The sequence below is a fragment of the Peromyscus californicus genome, unplaced genomic scaffold (assembly GCF_007827085.1).
Source record: "Peromyscus californicus insignis strain IS unplaced genomic scaffold, ASM782708v3 Scaffold_14__1_contigs__length_90479793_seg_2, whole genome shotgun sequence".
NCBI classification, from domain to species: Eukaryota; Metazoa; Chordata; class Mammalia; order Rodentia; family Cricetidae; genus Peromyscus; species Peromyscus californicus.
In genome coordinates this window covers 78,694,649-78,705,125 of record NW_026294436.1, presented here as the reverse complement: position 1 = coordinate 78,705,125, position 10,477 = coordinate 78,694,649, and the positions used below count along the sequence as shown (strand labels likewise).

Below are 10,477 nucleotides of genomic sequence, written 5' to 3'. Positions count from 1 at the left end.
TTTGCCAATTCTGACCTGCCCCTGAGAAGTTTCCTTTGGCTTAATGAAGTTCCCCAGGGTGGCAATGAACCTTGGAAGACAGTCATGGGCTCATTCTTACTTGCAAAATCATCACAAACAAATAGCTATAGATGCTCGTGTAAAGAAGTTATGCAACCACCACCACACCAGGGTAGCAAACAGTGGTGAGGTAGTCACCCAGCCTGTTGGACTGGAACTTTCTGGACCACTTTCTCAGGGGAACCTAGACTACAATGTGGAATAGCAGATGCCAAAGCTACAGCACCTCCACCTATGGAGGAGCCTGCACATACAGTCTGGGACCGTCAGGTCCTTCTAAGTAGAAAAGAAACGAAGCACAGGAGCCCACCACACTGTGCCCTGTACCATATCTCAGCTGCTTTCTGCTACCCTCACTGATGAAGTATTTAAAACTGGGAATGTTGAGGTTTCACAGGTCACTACTTTGGGAATAATCAGATATACAGAAAAAGCTCCAACTAATATTGTTTACAAAATAGAAGCTAAAAAGGCTGTGCCCATGGATATTTACCAGTGGGCTGACACACATGATGCCAGTGGTGAAAACATTGTGATTCCTCCTGAAACATACGTGAAAGTGGCTGGCCCTCTCAGGTCTTCACAGAATAAAAAGATTATTCCCCTGGAAGAAATGAATGAGTTTGCCACACATATTCTGGAAGCAATCAACTCGTACATGATGCTTGGCAGGAAGAACATCTAGCAGCAACCCAGGAGTGGGTGAACTCAGGGAACTTTGGCAGGAGCAGGGGGATAACTTCATGCCAGCAAATGGCCACACTATGGCCCCAAACCAAGTGCTGGATTTGATTAAAGCTTCTCAAAACCAGAAGGACTGAACTTTAAGGATCTTAGGAACCAGCTCTGGCACACACCTATAACCTCAAGCAAGCAAGCAATGGATTTTCTGAGCAATGAAGGACACCTTTATTCTACTGTGGATGATAATCACTTTAACTCCACAGGTGCAACCGGAGCTCTTTGGATACCTGAGGTATTTCCAGCTGGACTTGTTTCCCTCATCTGTTGTCTCCAGCTGTGCAGGTTTGGATAGTGACTTCTAAGAAGGAGGTTTCAAATAGAAGATCTCAACTGACATCCTCTTGAAACTTACTGCTTTCTGTTTTGTTGTATCAAGGTTCAAAGGGAGGTTGTCAGTAGGCAAGGAGTAAACCAGGCTGCAATTCCATAACAGAAGTTCCAAATAAGCTAGTTAGAACCCCAGGATGAACAGGATTGGAAAAGGGATGCTACTAAGAGAGTGAGGCAGGGATGCTTAATGCTTGGAAGCTTCTGTTCTTGAAGGGCATCCTGTTGGGATGATGAACAATACTAGGTCCTGTGGGCTGAGAGCCAGATAAGGACCACCTACTTTTGCTTCCCATGCCGGGTCTGTAGCTTTACTTTTCAAACTGCACTTTGCTTCCCTTCTTGTCTTGCCTATGGCTGAAAGTGGGTTTATGTGAACACGGTTCTGACGTGATAGCCTCACAGGGCAGAATACAGAAGAAATGTTGCTACAATTTTTGGAAAATGTATGTGTCTGTATATTTAAGAAAACAGTTCTACTGGGGTGGGGGGGTATTTGGAACTTCTTTACTTTTCTCAAGGCAAGAAAAAAGGAGCAAGAGCCTTAATATGCTGTGGGCTGTAAAGTCCAGCTCAGCATTAGTCAGGATAGGTGATGCTTTGGTAATGTTCTTTATACATGAGGCAGTTTTAATATAGGCCCATTGACACTTGAAAAGATTTCTAATTATTAAGGTGTTTCTCAACTCAAGGTCCAGTGCCCGGTGGGATAATCCTCTACTTAATCTCTTCTTTATAGGTAAGAAAGTGGCCTGTTTGTAAGAGTTGAGCCAGGAACGCCATGTGTAACACAGATGCAGTGACCTGTGAAACTGCTACCAGAGTGTGGCATCTACCCATGCTTCCTCAAAGACCCCAAAGACTAATTTCTCCTCATACATATCAGCTGGCCTCATGAGGACACAGAAGGCTCTGGACCCGTCATCTGGATGAGACTGCTGTAGAAAGGGGGAACATTCACCCTGGGTAGATGGATCTTCTTCTTTGTCCCAACACATTTACATGAACTGGACAGAACTAGGAGACAGAACTGGAGGGTTTGTAACATTTATCCTGGATGCAAGAAACAGAATACAGTCTCTGAACTAATAGAAACCACGAGAAAATAACCTAACCTAAAAATACATTCACATTCAGAGACAAGCTTGCTTCAACATATTTCAGCTGGTTAGTAAAATAAGAACCATCTTTAAACAATCCCTACCACATGTGAGTCTAACATTCAGAAGACACATTTAAGGGGCATACGAACAGGGAAGCTGAACACCCAGACACCGCTCAACACAATATGCACCTGGAGTCTGGACAGTTAGAACAAGCTGGATAATAAGCCACACTTTTCCCCCTGCCTCCCAAACTCCCTAAAATTAAAGTACATTTCAAAACCAACTGCAAATCATCCTACACATATGAAGTATAGTCATCGGTGAGATCTTTGCTCTTAAATATTGATGCAGCACTTCTAGAAATATTGGAGGTAAGAAGCATTGCCCTGAATGTCAATCACAGTGCTCTTTATCCCCACCCCCTTGCATTCTGAAAGGGACAGAAGCAGTTTAGGCAATAAAGAGTAACAATGAATGATATCACAGGATTGCTGCAAAATGAGAATTGCTAGGATGGGGCAGGGGAGAAGCAGATGGGAAAGACACACACCCAGAGAGAAAGATTTCTGTTTAAATAAGTTCATAATATGTGAAGTGCAGAATGGGAGCTGACAGCAGGAGTGGAGGATAGTTCTTCAAACGATATCCATATAAACAGAGATGAAAAAGAAATCGGCTTTGTAGATGGGACAGCCGAGCCTGAGTAATGCTGCTATACCAATAAGAGCCATAAAAAGAGGAGAATGTATGGCATGCATGATTGTTCCTGTGAGCTTGAAGATGCACACACCCAGCAATGCTGGTGGGGGATGGAGGAAGGAAAGCATGCCTTAGCTATTCCTTAGTTGGCTATTTCTGCTAGAGTTCGTAATTCTTCCAGATCTCGACAACTCACAATGTGTCTATCTACCTGGCTGTATGCTAAGCAAACCCATCTCAGAATGAAGATGTGCTGCACATGGGTCAGTCTTGGGAAATATAAAATATAGAGATGTGGTCTGGGTACATCTGCAGCCCAGCTCTCAGCTCTTGCTGACACTGGCACTAGTTACTGAAAGTCACACAAAGTGTAGGCAGACAGAGGGGAGAGAGCTCTCCTCCCATTCTAACTGGCCAGCCACGCCACTCTACTCCATAGAATCTCTCTCCTCAGCACTTGCCCAACTCTGTCACCCCAAGGGGAAAGAGGTATTTGTTGGCTGCATAGTCACATTTATAAGATAAATTGGTAGAAAGGGTAACTACTCCCATTGACACAGTTTAGTATTCTACTACCCATCTGAAAATCTTTTGATTGAATCCATAGAGTAGCCATGGGTGATAACAGCTGTGTGAACTAAGACAATAACCTGGAGGCATCTTGACATATATTATCTATGCCATGCCACTGTTGACTTCTCAGAGCAGGCTACGAAGTACATTGATTGCCCCCAATTCACCAACAGGAAAAACAAGGCTCACGGAGTTTTGATGTGAACCAGGTGTCATGGCTCCTAAGGAGTGCCTCCTGCACCTCTCTTGAAGTCGCCACCAGCTGTCCCCACTCCCTAGAGAGATATCCTATCTTATTCATGTCATATTATTTGTGGACTATCTACAAAGTTCACCCTGACCTCAGTCTCCCTTTCAGAGTTTCCTGAAATGTTACCGTTAATTCAACATCGTTTTTAGCACCACTCTCCTCATGGAGGGCTTGTTTTGCAAGGGACCAGCACCCTCGGGGGAAAGCAGATCTGTATACTTTCCTCCGTGGCAGTTAATTCCCAGAAATCCCCGAGGATGGGAAGAACATAGAACACATCAAGGCAGAAAGACAAGACGACACCCACACCACTTTTACTTACTTCATCACCATTTGTGGATAAGCCATTAAAGGCCCGGTGGAGCTGCAGAGCACAGTGAAGATGGAGGAGCCCTCCCAGGGGTGCCCAGCAGTTGTTCAATGTGCCAGTGCTAAAAAGACAGGTAGACCATTGGGAACTTTGGCAAGACTCGTAGTTCATTTCACTCCTGCTCTTCTGATCTGAAGGGCAGCTCTTCCCTGTGAGAGGCCTCAATGTGTGATCTACTTTCTGAGGGGTGACAAGTCTTATTGATCTGCTGTATGATTGTCCTGGCAGTGTCCTCTGACAATGGCACCCAGGCTTGGATGGATGGATGGATACAGGGGTTTCTTCTTAAATCAAAACATTATCTTCTTCTACCAGTTGCAACTGGTAGGTCAATGAACAATGGCAGGATTTTATATGAAATTACTTTTTCCTGACCTTTGGAAGCCATTAGGACACGCAGCTTTCAGCTCCAAGCATATAAAGTTATGTTTTAAATGAAGTCAGAGAATTGGGATGAAAAACAAATCATATAAACATCTCTCCACTAGACAGCAGACTTCTGGGGACTGTGGTCCACTCATTCACCCTCCCTTTGTGGATCTCACAGGTAAGCTGAATCTCACATCCCAGAACCCTCAGGACTTGGTGTGGCTCTGTGCCTCTGTGGTGCGTGTTTGGTGTGATCCTCTTTGGACTGAGTGTCACATGACTCTGTGTGTTCCCGCCTTGGTTCTGACGTGATAATGGTGTGGCTGAGCAGCACTGTGAGATGACATCTGGCTTATTGTTTCTTTACTCCTGTGACCGACCACCCTTGTTCTATCTGTTGACAAGGCTACTTCTCACTCCACAACAAAAGAACAACAATGGAATACTGTCAGCTTCTAAAACACAATGCAGGGATTTCTGGGAAGACCAGGAAATGTACAATAGGTGACTTCCCTGTGTGGAATCACCTCTGCCTTGTGGTCTCCCTAAACAGGAAGGAGATCAGAAGACTTGGAAGGAATCTGAAAGGTAGATATTTGGGTCTACCTTTGTGCTGTGTCTCCATTGCTTTGAGGGAATCTCACAGAGTCACTGGTTTCTGAAACCTGTGTCTCACTGGGCCCACATCCAAGTGCAGACCTCATCATTTACTTCACAAAACTTTGCCTCTGGATATGTAAACAAGGAGGCAGAACGGGTGTGCAGACACAGTGAAGACCCATGGCAATCCTCTGGTCTTTCTAGGGTCATAGAAAGCCTGTCTGAGAAGGAAGAATAGTGGGGAAGGACTGATAGGGACAGACACCTGAGAGTGGAAATGAGGCAAATAAAGGGTGATTTGTGAGCTGAAGCAAAACCACAAGCTTCAGAGAGTGAGGTTGGCACCAAGGAGAATCATAATTAAATGAGGCTGAGCACCCTGCAGTGAAGTGTGAAAGGGACTCTAGGCAGGACCAGACTTCCATAACATCTCTCAAAATGGTAGCCAAGAAGGACCAAAACAGGTCTCTCCAGAACCCTGTGGTGGGGATCTCATAGCCTGTCCCTCCTAAGAGTCATTTATACTATAGCCAAGCTCCAACCTCATTTGACTTAGCAGACACTACATTGTCTGAAAGTGGCTAGATTAAGTTTCTGTATCAAGTACGATGAGAATTCAGATGTAGAAAATTAAATCACCATTTAGGAAAATGAACTAACTTATTTTTGTTCACTGGAGCCTATGTCGATGAAAATTCATATCCAGCAAATAGGTTCTGCTCCACAGAGACACTTATATTACATAGTGTTAAGCAACTGCATAAATAAGGACTTCCCACAAAACACCCCACTCCTGCTCTGTGCCCTGGAGGGATGTGAGCAGCTTAGATAAACTCTACTCGAGCCAGGACTGCTGCAGGAGATAGCAGTTCCAGCCTGAGAGAAGTTAGCCACAAGCACCATCCCACTAGGATTCTTTCCACAATTAATTATGCAAATGGATTATTGATTATTAATTAGAGCATTTAGTGATGTTATTAAGAACTTGGAAGATAAATCTTTTTGACTTATATTTAACTGGGAGATTGTACAAGCAGTAAAGGTACACGAGCAATAGCTGCATAATTACATTTTGGAAATGGCAGAAACCTGTAAGGGATGTGGAGAGAGTTAATTGACATTTAACAAGATAACTACAGCAAATTAATTAGGAATTATCTGCTAAAATATGAATTAACTTCTAATAATATTTTAGCCAGCTAATCTAGGATGCCAGCATCTTCTTATTGTTGCTGAACTACCTAAATAAAATACTCTGCTAAGACGGTAGCCTTAATTTGTCTTCCAAATAATCAATCAAGCTTTATTAAGATTTATTGTGTAACTAGGACATATTAGAGGGCAAAAAGAAGCATGTCTTGCAGCTTCTTTCACCCTGGGATTCATGGTACCATGAGTGGAGAGAGTGAGCCTGAGGAACTGGGGTGAGAATGTGTGTTAATCTCACGTAACAACCTCACTCATGAGCTGGTAGCAGGGCTCAGTGGTGGAGCACTTGCCTAGCATGTGTGAAGCCCGGAGTTCTACCTCCAGTGCTATAAAAAGCCAACAAGCAAAAAAGCAAGAGAGAAGCCACAACTAGACTCACTTTAGCTCTGCAGTCTCTCTTTGCTCTTCTATAAAACGGGAGCAACACCTATCTTGCTCAGTGTTCCTGGCACTAAGGTTGCCATGTGTGGGCTGCCTAGGAATTGCTCTACACCTCTCAGTGAGGCAACAACAAACGGTGACCCCGAGAAGACAGATTTGTGAGTAGCACTAATTGGGGAATACCATGTGTTCAGTGAAGCCATGTAGCTAAACCCTAGCACTGAACAGCGTAATGATCATCAGCGAGGCAAAAGCCAAATCAGCATGTATGGGCTAAACCATGGGTCATGACTCTGCATGCCCCAACGCAACGGTTGTATGCACAACAACCCAAAATTAATTTGAAGTCCAATGTCTAGTGAATCTGAGGAGTTTCTGGAGTTTTTTGCCTATCTTGCATCACACAACCTCACTGCCAGCATAGTTCTGAGCATACCACATGCACTCTTTGCTCTGTGTGAGCCGCCACACCACACAACCTCACTGACAGCACAGGTCTGAGCATACCACATGCACTCTTCGCTCTGTGTGAGGCACCACACCACACAACTCACTGACAGCACAGGTCTGAGCATACCACATGCACTATTCGCTCTGTGTGAGGCACCACACCACACAAACCAGCCAATGCTGTGTAAAGTTCCTTAGCTCAAACTTGGGACTCCTGTAATTATGAATTTCAGGGATTTTACTGAACATGCAAAGGTTTCTCTCTTATGGAAACAGAACAATTCAATTATAGACACCAAAGACTTTCATATTTTTCTACCATCATTCTTCAGCACACAAATATCAAATTAGTTTATCTCTGGATTATACAGCGTTGAACTATTTGATTTGAAACTGTAACATGAGTTTTATAAAAAAAAAAAACTGTGCTATTTGAATTGCTGACATGAGTTTTATAAATTAAAAAAAATCAGTAATTAAACTTTGTCTTTGGATTAAAACAGAATTTCCAACCATTTCTGAAACAGCCCTAAACATACTTCTGACAGTTTTTACTATGTATTTATGAAAATCAAAGTTCTCAACATTGAATATTACAAAATCACAGCCCCAGTCATCTCTGAAAACATTGAGGATGCAGTATGCCTACAGTGTCAGATATTTGGAAAAGATTTAATCCTTTATGTAAAAACAAAAAGCCTATCCATCTCATTAGTATGCAGATTTAGTCTTTGATAAATGGTAAAATTATGTGTATACCAAAGAATTATTTTAATATAAATTTCATTAATTTTTAAAATCAGTCAATGTTTGATTTGTAAGCCTATTTCATACATCTGGAGTAGCATAGAAATTTCTTGGGTAAAAGAGGATACAAGTGCAAAAGCTTGAATGCTCTGGTCTAGACCAGTCTAGACCAATCTAGATCAGATTCCACAAGTTAGCCAGAACACCTCATCCAGGGGCCCATATGGAGAGATGACCAGTGATTTTTATAAAACACAAGTGTGTGATGGCAGTTTGAATGAGAATGTCCCCCATAGGTTCATGTATTTGAACACTTGGTCCCCAGTAGGTGGTGCTGTTTTGAGAGATATAGGTATGTCGCCTTGTTGGAGGAAGTATGTCACTAGAATTTAAAAGCAGGCTTTGAGAATTTAAAGACTTGTACTGCTTACAGTATTTGCAATTCAAGATGTGAGCTCTCAGCATCCAGTTCCAGCTGCCATGCCTGCTGCCTGTCACCTATCACCATGCCTCCCCACCATGATGGACTCTTATCCCTCTGGAATTACAAGCCAAATCAACCTTTCCTTCTGCAAGTTCCCTGGGCACGGTATTTTATAACAGCAACAAAAGAGTAAGACATGCATAACACCACCTAGATTTTAAAAAAAGGCTCATACAAAAGAAATATGACATATTTTGCATGCGCTTATGGGCAGGGACATATATACAGAAACACACAGACACACACAGAACACAAGCACACATACATACAGACAGACAGACACACAGAGACATGGCATGCATACATACAAGCATTTTTAAAATCTGGAGATAGATAGATAGTAGATGATAGATAGATAGTAGATGATAGATAGATAGATAGATAGATAGATAGATAGATAGATAGATAGATAGACAGATAGACAGACAGATAGATAGACAGACAGATAGATAGATATAGATAGATGATAGATCTCCTTAACTACTTTCCCAGGATATCTGGACCAGGAAGGGATCAGACCAGACTTCTGAGCACCTCAGTCTTGTTTGTAAAGTTTACTCCATCATGCCACCTAAGTAATTCAAACTGCAAGAAGGAAATGTGAGGAGATAGTTAATGAATAAGCATTGGCTGGAGGAAGGCCAGCAAAGAAGGAGAGAGGTACCAGACACACTCACTGCATCTTGCTGAATGCAGGAGCAAAGGATGGGAGGAAACCTGAAAAGCAGGACAGAGGGGTCACATGACTGCAGACAGACAGGCAGACAAGGGCATAACTCAGAAGGCAGAAAGTGGAGTTGTAGCTGAGGACAGTGAGAAGTGAGTACATTGTGGGGTCAGTGGCCATAAGCAAAACTCCTCAGAGGATTTCAACAGAGCTATTTGACAGGGGAAAAAATGAGAAATGGAGACCCTGGAAGGTGGCGAAGGGCACTGGTCATGTGTTGTTACATACTTGCCCTGGGACACTGGTGGAGAAAGGCAAGCCTTACACACCTGGAAGTGATGGGGAAGGGTGAGCTCAGCTTGTGTCATCAGAACCTTAGAGCCACAGGAGCCACACCTCAGACAGAAGCATGGATGTAGGCAGCAAGCAACTTCAAGGATTGAAATCAAGGGAATTCAACTCTAAAATGTAGAGTTCTATGACTACTGCCAAGCAAACATGCTGGCGAGGGTATGGATAAAAGAAACCTTTGTACACTGCTGGATGAAATGTAAATTAGGGCAGCTATTATTGAAAACAGTATTTCAGGTTCTCAAAACCTAAAAACAAATTGACCATATGACCCAGCCATCTAACTCTTGGGTGCAAAAACAGAGGAAATAAAGTCAGCATACCAAAGAGACAGCTGAATGCTGCATATCTGTTCATTACGATGTTATTCATAACAGCCAAGCTGTGGAATTGACATCAATGCCTGTCACCAAATGACTGAATAGAGAAAATATAGTATATAAACATAGTGGAGTATCATTTAGCCGTAAAGAATAAATTCCTGTCTTCTGCAGGAAAATGAATGGAGCAGACGACCATTATGTTAAACAAAGTAAGTCAGACACTGGAAGACAAAAATCACATGTCTTCTTCTTATTTAAAAAAAAATCTGAAAGAAGAACAATTATTAAGGACTAGGGAGGGGATTCAGGAAAGGAATATGAGACAGAAGAGGGAAGAAAGGTGTGTGGTATATGTACCTGTATGGGTATAAGGACATACCAGAGTGAATCACATTAATTTGTACAAATAATGTGTATTAAAATTTAGAATAAAACAGAAATAACATGTGGGTTCAGGAACAGTCTTAATATTGAATTGTATACATGAATAAGATTCTGTTGCTTTCTGAGAGGTGTTGGTCAAAGCCATGAGACCACAGAGGCCTCACAAACTCTCCTGGGAGGAGAGAGATAAGAAGGGTCAGAACTCGGGCAGGGAGAACACTGTCTGTTGCAACATTTGACCCTGATGTTACAGTCTCCACCATCAGATTGTACCGAGAGCAGGTATGTAACAGGAATCTTAAAAGTTCTTATTAATGAAATCAAACCTGAGCCAGTTATTGGGGTAAATGCTGGAAGGTCAGAGAAGCAGAACAAGTCACAGC

At 42.6% G+C, this 10,477-nt stretch overlaps 1 pseudogene; it reads left to right on the top strand.

Moving 5' to 3' along the window:
• Positions 1-254: 254 nt before the first annotated feature.
• On the top strand, positions 255-1,096 carry LOC128109349 (replication protein A 32 kDa subunit-like; annotated as a pseudogene).
• Positions 1,097-10,477: the final 9,381 nt, after the last annotated feature.